The sequence below is a fragment of the Myxocyprinus asiaticus genome, chromosome 13 (assembly GCF_019703515.2).
Source record: "Myxocyprinus asiaticus isolate MX2 ecotype Aquarium Trade chromosome 13, UBuf_Myxa_2, whole genome shotgun sequence".
NCBI lineage: Eukaryota > Metazoa > Chordata > Actinopteri > Cypriniformes > Catostomidae > Myxocyprinus > Myxocyprinus asiaticus.
In genome coordinates this window covers 5,827,387-5,843,775 of record NC_059356.1, presented here as the reverse complement: position 1 = coordinate 5,843,775, position 16,389 = coordinate 5,827,387, and the positions used below count along the sequence as shown (strand labels likewise).

Here is a 16,389-nt window from a genome sequence, read left to right as displayed (position 1 = left end):
GTGTGTGTCTGTGTATGGACATTCAGTTCAATTAGAGGTTCATCTAAAGTCTAATAAAGACTAATCTAAAAATACAAAGTACAATTTTACATTTCAAGTACATATTTTAATTCATGTAGCAGACATACTACCCATTCCTACACATTACCTGATCCCTTCAGCCAATCTTCTCTCCTTGGGCCTAGCTGACAACACCACCATCTCATTTGTTGGACCAGTCTTAAAGCCCTGTCAAGAAATGTTGTACAAGAACTTATTTACTTTGTGTACATTTTTTTAGCTCATATGATCACATATTTTCATAAGGAAGGATGCTGTATGCAGCCTTGAAAGTTGATGCGATTTACATGACATAACCAGGAAGAAGTGAGACACATAAAGTAACATAATATGTTAATTGTGCTAGTGTAGAAAACATCACTTGGGTTCTAGGTTTGTGCCACTGCTGCTCAGACCCTGTGCAGATGTGAGTAGGGGGGACAGCCATTGCTCCCTGCTGGCTGTAATGTGAGGTCTGGCAGAGCAAAGCTGCAACATGATTGAATAGTGCAAGCCCTGCCACACATAAGCAATGATAGGCTAACAGCTCAACAGGTTTAGAGTCTTTGAGAACAACCTGTAAAAAAAATAAAAAATTATCAATTGATAATGTAGCCTATGTGTTTTGAGGTTCAGGTAAATAATATTATTGAGAGTGGCTGAGATTACTGAAATACATATTTATTAACAGAACTACATGGAGTCACAGTGTAGCTAGTGATGTGTTTTAACCATGCTCACTGTGTTCAGTGTCAAATGCTGGCAACCTACCTGCCTCTACTCTCTGGGAATTTTTACCTGTGTCCCCTATGTCTACTAAAAAATAAACATAGATAGTGTACTATGTACTGTTGAGTAGAATACTTTTTGAAATACACAGTGTAGGCCTTAGTTGGTGCACGGTTCTGTTGGTGCAACAGTAGGCTGTAGGTCCAAACAGTATTACAGTCACTATCTATTCTCCAGCCTATTTTATACTGGCACATGGAATTCCCAGAAAGCAGAAAGTATTAACATTATTGAGCCTGCTCTCATTCCCCTACACTCAAGTTGTGTGGTTTCTCTTTTTTCCTCATCGACCTGAAGCAGCTTGCCCTCACAGACACCTCTCCTGCCTCATTCTTGTCAGAAACTGAGAAACAGAGGCAACGAATTAAGCAAGGACCACATAGCAAGACAAAATTTGATGCTAGTGCCAAGCCTGGTTATGTCAATGAGAGTAGCGGGAGACAGATCTATATATTTCAATGCTGCCAATTTAGCAGTTATATTCTGTTTACCAATGCTAACGTTAAGCTACCGTTGGTCTTTCAACTTAACGGTAGCTAACTTACAGAACGAAAGAATTATAGCGTACTTTTGCTAACTTACCTTTGTAGTCATGGATATAGCTGGATATGTACAGCTTAAATCCCCTTTCACGTTTGCTTGATGAAGTCTTTGAATTTGACTGAATCAGGCGATGTACATCATTTATGTTGACTCGAGGTAGATCCTGCAGGCAGCGAGTATAGAACATCTTTGACAACTTTTTCAGGAATGACAGTTGACCGGAAATGCCCTTTTTGTATCTTTTACTACGTGTGGAACAGTGGTGACAGAGAAGGGGAGCCTTGCTACTGCTCTGCAGTGTTCCCATAAGAAAACAAGCACCTGTAGGTCTGTTAAATTTTATATGTTACAAAATTATCTAACACTGCCCATGTTGGTCAGAATCATGCAAGGGTCTGCACACCCAGAAGAAGCACTAAAATCAATAACAGAGAAATAAATATAGTTCAAAAGACACAGTGTTGGGGTCATATGACATTAGGTATTAAACCTGACTGACTTCTGTTTTACTGATTTGCTTCAACCATGGCAAGGTTTAATGTACAACAGGTCATTGATGCCCAGGCAGTGAGGAAAAGGAAGAATTGTGAGAATAGGACACTTGGAGCAAAACTCTGATACCAGCACCTCAGATGAAGATGTAGAGAATCTGAGGGAGAGTTCTAGGCCATCAAATCTGACTGAAATTGTATAATTGTATTACCTTTCTCTTTTCCTCCTAGTTACGTTTTAAGTTTAGCTTTGCTTAGGGGAAATTCCCAAAACTGTGCATGCCATTAAAAACTGAAATATTTTGCCCCAAAATTGCCTGTGAGGCAGTACTTCGTTACCCTAGCCATACTAGTAACAAGAACCATAGCCTGGGAGACAGCGTTGCCGTACATTGGGAATAAAACACACAGAGAGAAATCATTGTGTTTGTTCATTTCTCTTGAGTCAGATAATATAGGCACTTGGTATGTTGTGCTAATGGTTGTTTTTTGAAAAAGTGGAAAATGATCTTAAAAATCTTTTGATCTGAAGGCGTATGCTTATATGTTTGAAATTAGTTTTGTAGACAAAAATATAATTGTGCCACAATATTAATTTATTTCATTATAAAACTAAAATTTAATAAAAAAATAAAATAAATAAAAAAAAAGTTTTTGAAATTGATGACTTGGACCAATTAATAAAGAAGTGCCCAAAATAGATGGGAACGCCTTCAATACTGTTTAAAAATCATCCCAGGGTGATACCTCAAGAAGTTGATTGAGAAAATGTCAAGAGTACATGTCTGTAAAATCTAGGCAAATGGTGACTACTTTGAAGATGCTAAAATATAACACGGTCTTGATTTATTTTGAGGTTGCCAGATTGCAAAAAGGTTTCTCTGATGTGTTCTCGCCTCTCCCCGGCCACACTAACCTCATAGAACACCACATCGAGACGTGGTACGTAGACGTCCCTACCGCTTGCCCAAACACAAGAAACAGGTGGTACGGGAAGAATTATAGGCCATGCTTGATACGGGGGTAATAGAAGAATCCCACAGTGATTTGGGCAGCCCGGTGGTTCTGGTACCTAAGAGCGATGGCTCAGTCTTGTTCTGTGTGGATTATAGAATAGTCAATGCGGTGTCGAAATTTGATGCATATCCAATGCCTCATATTGACGAACTTCTCTATCAGTTGGGCACAGCTCGCTTTTACTCGACGCTGGACTTAACAAAGGGTTATTGGCAGATCCCCTTAATGCTGATGTCCCGTGAGAAAACGGCCCTCTCCACACCGTTTGGATTACACCAATTTGTGACCTTTCCGTTCGGTTTGTTTGGGGCCTGGCAACATTTCAGCGTCTTATGGACCGAGTCCTCTGACCGCACGCTGCGCATGCCGCTGCTAATTTGGATGATATCATTATTTAAAGTGTACAGCAGCACATGCAGCATCTTATTTAAAGTGTGCAGCAGCACATGCAGCATCTGGGGGCTGTTCTGAGGTCACTGCAATGAGCTGGGCTCACAGCAAACCCAAAGAAGTGCGCAATTGGATGGTTGGAGGTACGGTATCTGGGGTTCCACTTGGGTCATGGGCAGGTGTGACCCCAAATTGATAAAATTGCAGCTATTGCAACCTGTCCGAGTCCTAAGACCAAAAAGGTGGTGAGACAGTTCTTGGGGCTGGCTGGCTATTATCGAAGGTTTGTGCCAAATTATTCAGACATCACCAGCCCACTGACTGATCTCACTAAAAAGGGAGCTCCAGACCTGGTCCAGTGGACAGAGCTGTGCCAACGGGCTTTCACACAGGTAAAAGCTGCACTTTGGGGTGGGCCGCTTCTGCATTCCCTGATGTGTGCTTCAAATAAAAAATTACACCATGGTTTGTATCAATTTTGGAGGACGCAACAATTTCCCCATCAATCTCAATGCAGAAATCAGACGTATTAGAAACAGTCGATTGAGAGCCAATAAGCATTATTTCAGATTTAGCAGAATTTAACTTGAGGAAATTGGTCATCCAATGGCTATTGTGGTGGAGATAATGAATCAGGGCTTGTAGTGATGTAAATCTGTGTGTCGTCAGCATAACATTGATAATGGAGACCATGTTAATGGACAGTGTGACCTAAAGGAAGCATGTAGATTACAAACAGAAGAGGGCCAAGGACAGAACCCTGAGGGACACCTTGTGTAAGGGGAGCAGTAGAGGACCTGTGAGTTTGTATGGAAATTAAATACTCTCTGTCTGATAAATAAGACTAGCCAAGAAAGTGCTGTGTCAGTGATACCAATAGCAGAAAGTCTAGATAAGTGTAAAAAGTGACAAACTGTATCAAAGCCAGAACTGAGGTCCAAGAGGACCAAAATACTTAGGGCCCCAGAGACACCAGGAAGAAGAAGGTCATTAAGGACTCAAACAAGGGCTGTTTCTGTACTGTGTAAAGAATGGAAAACAGACTGAAATGGACTGCAAGGACGATATTCCTCCTCCCCCCTCCTCGACCAATCTTATGGTGGGCATCAGGAGCAAGGTAAGTGCTTCGATGTCTCTGGACTCAGCACGGCCACGGGGTTCGAGCCCCCTCAATGTGGTGCCTTGGGCTCCGCCCCGCTGCGAGGCCCCACCCACCGGTACGTCCGATGTGATTGTCCCCTTGGTCCCCCTCGCCTGGAGTTTGGATGTGTGGCTCACGCTTTCCAACCCGTCGCGATGGCTGACCCGGACCACCCGACTCGGCTACGCGATTCAGTTCGCCAGGTGCCCGACCAGGTTCAGCGGTGTCCGCTTCACCTCGGTGAAGGCCGTGAACGCCGCCACCTTGCGTGTGGAGATCGCTACCCTTCTACGGAATGGTGCGATAGAGCCTGTCCCTCCGGCTGAGATGAAGAAGGGGTTTTACAGCCCCTACTTCATCGTACTGAAGAAAGGTGGTGGGTTGCGGCCAATCTTGGACCTGCGAGTACTGAACCGGGCCTTGCACAGACTCCCGTTCAAGATGTTGACGCAAAGATGTATTTTAGCGAGCGTCCAGCATCAAGATTGGTTCATGGCGGTGGACCCGAAAGACGCATACTTCCGTGTCTCGGTCTTACCTCGACACAGACCCTTCCTATGGTTTGCTTTCGAGGGCTGGGCGTACCAGTACAAGGTCTTCCCCTTCGGCCTGTCCTTGTCCCCTCGTGTCTTCATGAAGGTCGCAGAGGCAGCCCTTGCTGAAGTGGCCATCCACATCCTCAATTATCTCGACGACTCGCTAATCCTAGCTTGCTCTCGGGATATGTTGTGTGTGCACAGGGACCTGGTGCTCATGCACCTCAGCCGACTGGGGCTTCGGGTCAACTGGGAAAAGAGCAAGCTCTCCCCGGTTCAGAGCATCTCTTTTCTTTGCTTGGAGTTGGACTCAAGAATGAGCACGCACAGTTGGTGCTGAACTGTCTGAAGGCGTTCAGACAGAAGACAGCGGTTCCACTGAAACTTTTTCAGAGGCTCCTGGGGCATATGGCATCCTCAGCGGTGGCCACACCGCTCGGGTTGAGCCATATGAGACCACTTTAGCACTGGCTTCAGACGCGAGTCCCGAGATGGGCATGGCGCCGCGGGACACATCACGTGGTCGTCACGCCGATCTGTCACCGCCTCTTCAGCCCTTGGACCGACCTTGCATTTCTATGGTCAGGGGTGCTCCTAGAGCAGGTCTCCTGGCATGTCGTGGTTATGACGGACACCTCCAAGACAGGCTGGGGCGCTGTATACAACGGCGGCACTTGGACTGGCCCGTGGCTGCATTGGCACATCAACTGCCTCGAGTTGTTGACAGTAATGCTCGCCATGTGGAGGTTCCGGCTGTTGATCCAGGGCAAGCACGTGTTGGTCCGGACAGACAACACTGTGACGGTAGTGTACATCAACCGTCAAGGCGGTCTACGCTCCCGTTACATGTCACAACTCACCCGCCGTCTCCTCCTCTGGAGTCAGCAGTGCCTCAAGTCGCTACAAGCCACTCACATCCCGGGTGACCTCAACACCGCAGCGGACGCGCTGTCACGACAGGTGTCACGCTCAGGGGAAAGTGGAGACTCCACCCCCAGGTGGTCCAGCTGATTTGGAGTTGATTCGGTCGAGCACAGGTAGACCTGTTTGCTTCCCGGGAATCCTCCTACTGCCCGCTTTGGTACGCCCTGACCGAGGCACCCCTCGGTATAGACAGGCTGGCACACAGCTGGCCCCTGGGACTATGCAAATACGCGTTTCCCCCAGTGAGCCTACTTGCACAGACCCAGTGCAAGGTCAGGGAGGACAAGGAGCAGGTCGTCCTAGTAGCACCCTACTGGCCCACCCAGACATGGTTTTCGGACCTCACACTCCTCGCGATAGGGTGGCTGTCCCCCTCCACCTTGAAGGTGTATGTAGCCGCCATTTTGGCACATCAAGATGCAGTGGATGTTAAGTATTTGGGGATGCACGACTTGATCATCAGGTTCCTGAGAGGCGCTAGGAGGTTGAATCCCTCCAGACCACGCCTCATCCCCTCGTGGGACCTCTCTGTAGTCCTTTGGGGTCTAAGGAGAGCTCCCTTTGAGCCACTGGAGTCAGTTGAGTTTAAGGCACTCTCTTTGAAGACTGCCCTCCTGACTGCGCTCACTTCCATCAAGAGGGTAGGGGACCTGCAGGCGTTCTCTGTCAGCGAATTGTGCCTGGAGTTCGGTCTGGGTTACTCTCACATGATCCTGAGACCCTGACCGGGCTATGTGCCCAAGGTTCCCATGACCCCTTTTAGGGATCAGGTGGTGAACCTGCAAGCACTGCCCCAGGAGGAGGCAGACCCAGCTTTGGCGTTGCTGTGCTTTACGCATCTATTTGGATCGCATGCAGAGCTTTAGAAGCTCTGAGCAGCTCTTTGTCTGCTTTGGTGGACAGCGGAAAGGAAGTGCTGTATCCAAACAGAGGATCGCCCACTGGGTCATTGACGCCATCGTGATGGCATATCATGCTCAGGACGTGCTGCCCCCTGTGCGGTTACGAGCCCACTCTACTAAGAGTGTAGTGGCCTCCTGGGCCCTGACCAGTGGCACCTCTTTGGCAGACATCTGCAGAACAGTGGGGTGGGCAACACCCAACACCTTTGCGAGGTTCTATAATCTCCGGGTTGAGCCGGTTTCGTTTCTTGTGTTGTCAGGTACGAGCAGGTAAGTTCCAGGACAGCTGGCTGGGTGTACCACTTGCGCATAGCGCCTTTCCCCTCCCATGAGGTGAAGACGTGCACTTTTGACTCCCAGTCGTGTTCACAAGTTGTGATCCCTGGATGACTTTCCTCCTTAGCCCTGTGGCAGACAAGTTTGCACTCGCTGCTGGCCCAGTACACTCGCTAACTAAGCCCTGTACTGGGGTAGGTGCTCCACATGCGCTGGTTCCCCATAGGTGACCCCATGTGATATATCTTCTGCTAAATCATTTCCCTGTCGGTAAACTGCGTCTTCTTTGGGCAGAGGTTCCTCTGTCCCCAGTCACCGTGTTTGTAGAACTCCTCCCCCGTTGGGTAGGACCTACCATGGGACTTCTCCACATGACATACTTCCGACAAGACTCTGTAAGACCATGTGACGTATTTCCACTCTAAATGTGGTCTCCGCAGTGTCTTCCCCATGGGAGTGACACCCCCCCGACGTAGACACTTATGGCCCCCAGCCGGTAAACAAAATTCCACTCTTTTTGGGGAGAAAAAAGAGGAAAAGAGGCCACGGCTGGGTTAGCCTGTCCCTATTTGTTGGGCAGTCAACTTGTTCCCAAAGGACCGTTCGACGCTCATAAGAGCATTGGGGGAGGTTACGTGACGGCCTGGTGCACTGGCTACGAGGCACACAGCGGTCTGCCCATCTCGCACCGCCAGTTCACGTAACACAGTTCAGCTAGTTGTGGTGTTTTGTATAGGGACCCCTAGTGTCACTACATCGACACAACGTCGAGTGAGTGACAGATAGGGAACGTCCTGGCTACTTTCGTAACCTCCGTTCCCTGATGGAGGGAATGAGACGTTGTGTCCCTCTTGCCACAACACTGAATTACCCGCTGAAATGGCCGGGACCTTGTCTTGGCTCCTCAGCACAAAACCTGAATGAGTGGTTGCATGCCGGCTCCTTTTATACTCATATGTCTGGGGGAGTGGCATGCAAATTCCACTCGCCAATTCCCATTGGCCTTTTTTCAAAAAGTAGAGGTGTTTAGGGCTCCCAAGAGTGACCCCTAGTGTCACTACATCAACACAACGTCAAGTGAGTGACAGATAGGGAACGTCCTGGTTACTTTCGTAACCTCCGTTCCCTGATGGAGGGAACGAGACGTTACGAAAGTAACCAGGACATTTTGAGTAGAGCAGTAGGTGCAGGGTCAAGCAGACAAGATGATGAGTTCGATTTTGTAATTAATTCATTGACAGATGAGGGAGTGGTAATAGTGAAGCTGGAGAGACTGTGGGCTGGGGGTTCGAGAGGGAAATTGTAGATAGACGTATCTGAGTAGTTAGACGAAAACTGTTGATATATTGACATAATTGTGTCATGAAAGAAATGTAAGAAGACTGACATATAGCAGCACTACCATTTATATTCTGTACCTGGGGCTGGGTGAGTTTATGCATAGTGGCAAATAGAGATTTTGGTTTACAACTGACACTAGGGATGAGTGAGGATAAATGAAATAAGTGTGCTTTATTCAGTGCAGATTTGTATCTAACCAGGTGCTCAGAGTATGCTATGGCATGGAGAGTGAGGCCAGTTTTCCTATATAAGCGCTCAGGGTGCCGTCCGGCAGCTTTCATGATTCTGAGCTCGGCAGAATACCAGGGAGAGGAGTGGAAGATTGGAACAAGCCTAGTTTTAGTAAAGGCATGTAACTCTAGTGCCTGTATAATGTCATGATTGTAACCAAAGAGAATCACAGAAGGACAGGTGGGTTTAGTAGTGTTTGTGATAAAAACGTGAATGGCTGAAGAGAAAGAGACAGAATTGATTCCTTTAAAATGCCGGTAGGTTATGGTGGTTTTCTCGTGAGTTTTGTATAGAGGAAGAGTGACCTTAAATTCTATGAGCTTGTGGTCAGAGATTACAGTATGTGAGCCAGATGTTTGGACATTGCAAAGACCAGAAGAACAGATTAGGTCAAGTGTGTGTCCACATGAAGGAGTGGGAATTTTGACATGCTGCTTAAAATTAAAACAGTCTAATACTGACATGAGTTCATTGGTTTTTGCTCAGACCACATTTACATGAATATTAAAGTCACCACGCAGTAATACAGGACAAGTCATGGTACAAGCAAGAGTAAGTAGTTTACTAAGTTCTTAGAAAACAATTTAGTTAAGCTTTGGTACTATAAGAATGAGGGTCCACAGACATTGTCAAAGCAGTGGGGTCTGAGAGGTTTTCTACCGAAAAAATAAAATATTTAATTTGAGTTTATCAATCAAATACTCTTTTATGTGAATATCAAATGAACACATGTTGATTTTGAAGCTGAAAGAGCAGTCCAGTATTTGAGTATGAGTGAATTTAAAGACATAAATCAGACACTATTTACATATAGATAATGTATAGAGAATAGGATGCCTTGCGGCTGAGGAAAGATAATGTATGGGGCATCCCAATCCCTGGACAGAAAAAGCGGAAAATGTGAGTCTGAATTAACCAATGTTTTCCCTTAGTGTGAGGATCAAACAACAACAACAAACTTTACGTGTATTAATTATGAAAGGCTGGTAACAGCTAAATTTACAAGGACAGCTGATTATAGTCTAAAGGCACAAACATTGTTTTCCTGGCTACCCAGCTGAACCATCAGACTGGCAGGCAGACACGTGCAGATTTACAGAGTTAACTTTGCGATCTCTGACAGTCTGCTACTATTTATAGAACCACAGTTATACCAGTAACCAGTGTTTTAGAGAGAACAATGTCTATTTAATTTGTATAATTTGCAGTTATTATGAACTGCAAATTATATTAAGAAAATAACATTCCCTAAAAATAAATAAATAAATAAATAAAAAATATTAAAGGATATATCAAGTAGAAAACTTAAATGATACTAAGTTCTGCAATAGTTACAGCATCTCACTCATGTAACAGGCACATGTTCTTAAAGTGATCATGCACATGTTTTTTGTGGAGAAACATAAAACTACAACATTTATATATATATATATATATATATAATTATTATTTATTAATTTTTTTTGGATTTTCTCCCCTTTTGTCCCCAATTTGGAATGCCCAATTCCCAATCCGAGTGGCAGAGGACGAGTCTCAGTTGCCTCCACGTCTGAGACAATCAATCCGCGCATCTTAACACGTGGCTTGTTGTGTGCATTACCACGGAGACCCACTGAGAGTGAGAACCACATTATAGCGACCACAAGGAGGTTTAGCCCAACGTGACTCTACCCACCCTAGCAACCGGGCCAATTAGTTGCTTAGGAAGCCTGACTGGAGTCTCTCAGCACGTCCTGGATTTGAACTTGTGACTCCAGGTGTGGTAGACAGCATCTTTACTTGCTGAGCTACACAGGCCCCCAACATTTATATTTTAAATCTGTTTTATTACGTTTTCTGTGTAGGTAAAAACATGAGCAGCGATCGTCAGTTCTCTGTGGATAAAAGTCTGGGTTTGTTTGATGATCTTCGTGATCTGTTTTCAGTATTAATGTATGAGACCTCAGTGAAGAGGCAGAATTGATGTTTTGTGTACACAAGCTGATTCTCATGCTTTATTCAAAACTAAACCTAACAAACAACTCCAGAAACCTCACAGCCAGACTTGCCATCCATATGTCTCTTCTTTTCTCAGGTAAATTTACCAGATACTTGATGGATTGTCTCTTTCAACTGTGCATATTTTTTCTCACAGCAGTGTTAGACACTACAGTATCTTAACTGTGTTTGCTCAACTGTTCCTCAGGTATTTGTATACACGGCAGGTTGATGTTTCCATCACATCAGCTCAATGCCTCCATCAGTTGGCTTATATCTTTGGAGTGAAGAAGCTTATGGAGGATGTTGGCAGGGTCTTCACTCTACTTATTCCTAAAGACAACAGCTTCCAGACCCAGTTATCAATGTACGAATATGGTGTCCGCACAGGTGATTGTGTTCTGCAGCAGAATGTCCTTCAGTACCTTTCCTGGAACTGTGAGTTCTTCATAAGTTTTCCAGTGTGGAGCACCCTCTCCTTTCACATGATGGATGCTCTTCTATTGCGCTCAGATTTGGTTGTGAAGGATGAAGCTTTTCTTCTTGAAGCACTGGAGAGCTGGATCCAAGTCAAAGGCGATGCAGTTAGTCCAGAACAACAGGCCAGTCTCCTGAATCACATCCGCTTCCTGTTGATCCCAGTAGATAAACTCTATGACATGCAGTTTACCTCAAGTATTCTCCATCAGAATCATGAGAAACTGTACCTAACTGGCATGCTCAAAGGCTTTCAGTTTAATGCTCTTCCCTTCTCTAAGATCAGGAAGCAAATTAATAACGTCAGTGATGAGTATTTACCCAGAATCTACACTGCAGATGAGTGGAGTGTATCTATCAATGACACCATAGTCAATTACCGGTACCATAACAACTACGGCCAAAATAACAGAATCCGAACATTCTCAACTCCTATTCACACTAGTGCTATTTTCAGAGACCAAAAGGTCCAGTGGCAAGTGCAGGTTTTCTTAGCCGTCAGGAATGCTCTAATTACGGTTTTAGATGTGATTCTCTCCCTGTTGCAAGGTTCCACACATATGACAATCTGTACAATTATGCCAACATTATTCGCTTTAAAAACATGTTGATTCTCAGCTGTAAAAATGAAAACAATGTCTTTCATATCCAAGATTTTAAGAATAATGTGGTGGTGATTTCAAACAACAGCAGTATGGACCTGCCGAACCCCTGTCCTTTTGACTACAATTTTAGATTTGTTGTGCGTCCACAGTATATCTGAATTTGGATTTTGCTTCCTGTAGTTTCATCCAGGTATTTCAGTTTGGTCTAATTAGTTAAATTAGATCAAATCTTTATAGAATTATGTCAAATCTTTATCTATATTGTTGGATGTTGGTTTTTAATAATTATAATGATTTTTTCACTTAATTTTACATTTTAATCATAAATTATGTTAAAAATCTTAAATATATTATATCTTATTTGTAAAAAAAAAAAAAAAAAAAACATGACAAACTTATCATGTAGACCAGATATGAAGTGTTACACCTGCGGCACCTGCTACCTCTCCTTTACGCCGCCAGAGGTCGCCATCTCCTGAGTATTAACATCTCATGAACTACATTTCCCATAATCCTCCACTCAGACTGATTACTCTCACATCTGTTTCACATTAACTCTGGATATTTAAGTTCCCTGTTTTCTCACACTCAGTGTGAAGTCTTGTTTGCTTTGTTAATGTTCCTCAGTGTTATTTACTGAATTTTTTTTATTTTTTTATTTTTATTTATTTATTTTTTTTTTAAATTATAACTCCTGCCTGTTCCTTGTATTCTCCAGCCTGCTTGTGAGTTTTGTGGATGTATTGCCTGTTTATTGGATTACCCCCTCTGCCTATCGGATTTACTTAGTTTGCCTTTCTGGATAGTCTGCCTGTGTACCGAACCCTTGCCTGCCTTTTTGTTTACTATTGCCTGCTTTTTTTTTTTTTTTTTGTTTTTCCTTTTATTTTGCTACTTTGTTTGACTATTTGTTCTGTTATTAAAACTGCACATGGATCTTAACATGCCTGCCTTGGTGTCCTCGCTACATGAAGTCTCTCAGTGATGTAATAAGCTCATATAGGCCTGACAGGGCCAGTTCAACACATTGCAGGTACTCACTGGTGTTTTGAAAATACCTTAGAACAGTGTCCCACACAGTTGTAAGGAGAGCTATCTCAAGGTTATCTGTTTGGTTATGGAGGGTTTCAGTTTTGTTGTGTGTGTGTGCTCAGATTCTGGTATTCGTCCTCTGTATTAAAAAAAAGAGTTTAGAGTTTGGTGGATGTTATCATAGTTTAGACACAATGCGTGTGTTGGCTGGGCATGTGCTGAACATCTAGTCCCCGATAAAGGTTTTAATGTCTCTCTTCTCCCTCTGTCATTGCACTGTAGGCCAGCAGTTAAAACTTGTCAGTGCAAAGTAGATTCTGAAAAAAGGTGAAAAATAAATTTGTTTCTGGACAAGTCAATTGTATTTACTCCGACTGAGCAGCACATTGTACCCATTCTGCCAATGGAATGATCTTGTGTCTACAGGCCTGCACTCCTTTATACAAGCCAGCCATATTGCTAGCGTTGTCATAGCACTGACCTCGGCGGTTTTGTATGTCAGTGTTTATTTCTTTCAAAACTGCCATGACCAAATTGAAAAGGGACTATCCAGTGTGACTTGATATTGGTGAAAAGTTTACCAATATATTAAAGTTTAGTTCTTGTATCATACCCACTGGTGAGATATATAACGCATTATAACAGACGGTTCATCAGTATGCGCAACATCAGGAGTTGAGTCAACACTTATAGTATTTTAAAGTTTAAAGTATTTTGCTAATTTATTTCTGTTAATGACCTCTGAATAAAACTCTTCTCATTAATTGCACAAATTCAAGTAGTGGCTGACAAGTACGATGGAGTGCCTCTACCAGCATTGCCAAAGCTTGCTATGTGATCTCTGATGAATGGATCAAACTGGCTGCGTAATAAGCAATTCAATGTAGTTTTCATTATTTGGCTCTCCAAAAACATGCGTCTATGTGAGTCTATGCTCAGCTAAGAACTTCATGACAGCCACGCCCCTTTCAAGTACATTGACCCGGTAGTGGCATTCTGTCTGAAACTGTTCTTTGAGTTTGTTGTCGAGTCTGTCCTTTTATGCACAGTTCGAGATGTACCTCATGCTCGGCCACACGCTGTTGTGCATGCTTCCAGTCACTAAAGCCGCATGAAAAAAATGGGGAATCATTCTTTTCAGAAAGCAGGAGGCACATAAAACAAAATGTACATCCATTTGATGGAGAATAGAGCATCCATCCGCACGACACAGATTCACCATTTGCAAGTTTGCATGAAAAAAGGCTTTTAGAAAAACTCAGTTTCTGGTGTTTGTAATGTTTTTCTGACAGAAAAATCTGCATTTCTGATCTGGATTTTTAAAGGTACTTTCTCAATCCAATGTCCCTTTGCCTCTTTAATTCAGCCCCTACAACCTGGATCTGTACTTGTATAATCTGTTTGAATGGAAGATGGAGTTGGTAATAACAATTGTTCACTTGCTGTATCTTTCTCCAGACTTTCCTGAATGTGATCCTCAGAGGTATCAGTGCTATCCGGTTCATCTCATTTTAGGCCTGTCTAAAATATGAGCAAACACCACCTTTTAAGATTTAAGAGACCTTATACATATTTACATGTAAATCGTTAAATGTAGTTAAATGTAATATTTAATATTGTAAAAATGTTAAAATTTATTAAAATTATTTCTCACGAGACAAGGCAAACTATGAATGATTATTTACATATTAACCTGCTTACTCTTGATTTAGTCTGTACAACTGGACTAAGCAATGTTGCTGTATGTGGGGTCTCAGATGGGACTCTCCGACCATTTTTTTTTTCATTGAATTCAACTGTGAATTCCCTCTCCCTAGACCTCTTTTTGACATCAGTCCAAACATCTCATCTCACTGATGCTACTGAACGTACCAGTCCCTCTGATATCCTCCTCAGCTGTAATAAATCTATTTTTACAGCCCTTGGTATACATGCCCTCCTTAAGTCCAGATTTGTCCCTTCCACACACACAACACCCTGGTTTATACCTGCGCTTCATGCCCTGAAATCTGCTGGCTGCCGCTTAGAGCGCCACTATAAGAAAACAGGTTTATCTGTACACCTAGCTACCTACATTGACCATATGAAATCATACAAATCGGTGCTAAACACTGCCTGCTCAACCTTCTTCTCTACTCTCATTAATAATGCATCCTCTAGGGGGCCTGGGTAGCTCAGTGGTGAAAGACGTTGGCTACCACCCCTGGAGCTCGCTAGTTCAAATCCCAGGGCATGCTGAGTGACTCCAGCCAGGTCTCCTAAACAACCAAATTGGCCTGGTTGCTAGGGAGGGTAGAGTCACATGGGGTAACCTCCACGTGGTCACTATAATGTGGTTCGTTCTCAGTGGGGTGCGTGGTGAGTTGAGCGCGGATGCCGCGGTGGATGGCGTGAAGCCTCCACACGCACTATGTCTCCGTGACAACGCGCTCAACAAGCCATGTGATAAGATGCACAGGTTGATGGTCTCAGACGCAGAGGCCACTGGGATTCATCCTCCGCCACCTGGATTGAGGCAAATCACTACGAGACCACGAGGACTTAAAAGCACACTGGGAATTGGGCATTCCAAATTGGGTGAAAAAGGGAAAAATCCCCAATAAAAAATAATGCATCCTCTAGACCCAAATCACTATTTTCCACTGTTAGAAAACTCACGAACCTCACATCTCATTCTGATTCACCTGAGCTCTGTGAGTCATTTCTCCACTTTTTCCAAAATAAAATCCAAAATAAAATATTTATAATAGTTGCTAGAAGGAAAGCAAACTCATTCATCCATACACCCCGGCTCGCTCACTTAGGTCCACAGACTCCAGCCTACTACAGGTACCATGGTTCAAGCTTTCTTCCTTCGGTGGCAGGGCTTTCTGTTTCTCTGCACCCTCATTATTGAACTCCATTCCTCTTTCACTTCGCAACCTCACGACCCTACAAAAATTAAAAACCCAACTCAACATATCTCTTCTTTAGTTGTTACTCCATGTGGTGGTGTTGTGTGAAATGTGTATAACCTTATTATCTCTGTCATTGTGACTCTCTGTATTGTAAAGCGGCCTTGAGTACACAGTAAGGTGCTATATAAAATAAACATTTATTATTATAAATGAAACTACTCAAAAGCCAGTCCTCAATATCATTCTGATACAAAAGTGATGAAACTGCACTTGCATGTATTTTTCTTTGAAATTCTTAACCTTGGCTATCGTGATCTCAAATGATGCCACCTCCACCATGAGTCTTATCTATTCTGCTAATTCTGGCCGCTGAGAGCTTTAACACTTCCGTAGAATAATTCTGGCCGCTGTAATAATTCTGGCCAGCTAGGATCAGGCTGAATTCCAACTGAGTGATCCCTGGGGGTAACATGATTTATCCCCCAGCAGACAGAGTCTGGGAGTATATGTCCAACCCACTCTCCCAGAGTATATAAAATTTCCCTCCAGAAATCCTGCACATATGAACAGTCCCAGATAGCATGCATGAAGGTACCTGTTACTGAATTACATTTCCAGCACATATTGTTCTGTAATATATCCATTTTACAAAGTCTGTTAGGTGTAAAATAAAACCTGTGTACAATCTTATAATGTATAAATTTACTTCTGATATATCTCGTGGCCCACCCTACTTTCTAAACAATTTAATTCCACACCCCAATTGCAAGATCCTCCCCTA

The 16,389-nt window shown here is 43.6% G+C and overlaps 1 protein-coding gene and 1 pseudogene across 4 annotated transcripts in view; one reads left to right on the top strand and one right to left on the bottom strand.

The window, feature by feature from the left end:
- Nucleotides 1-11,837, top strand: part of LOC127450580 (galectin-3-binding protein A-like) — a 40,837-nt pseudogene extending 29,000 nt beyond the window's left edge.
- Nucleotides 1-16,389, bottom strand: part of LOC127450336 (gastrula zinc finger protein XlCGF57.1-like) — a 279,453-nt gene that overhangs the window by 93,960 nt on the left and 169,104 nt on the right. The gene's annotated exons all lie outside the window — the stretch shown is intronic.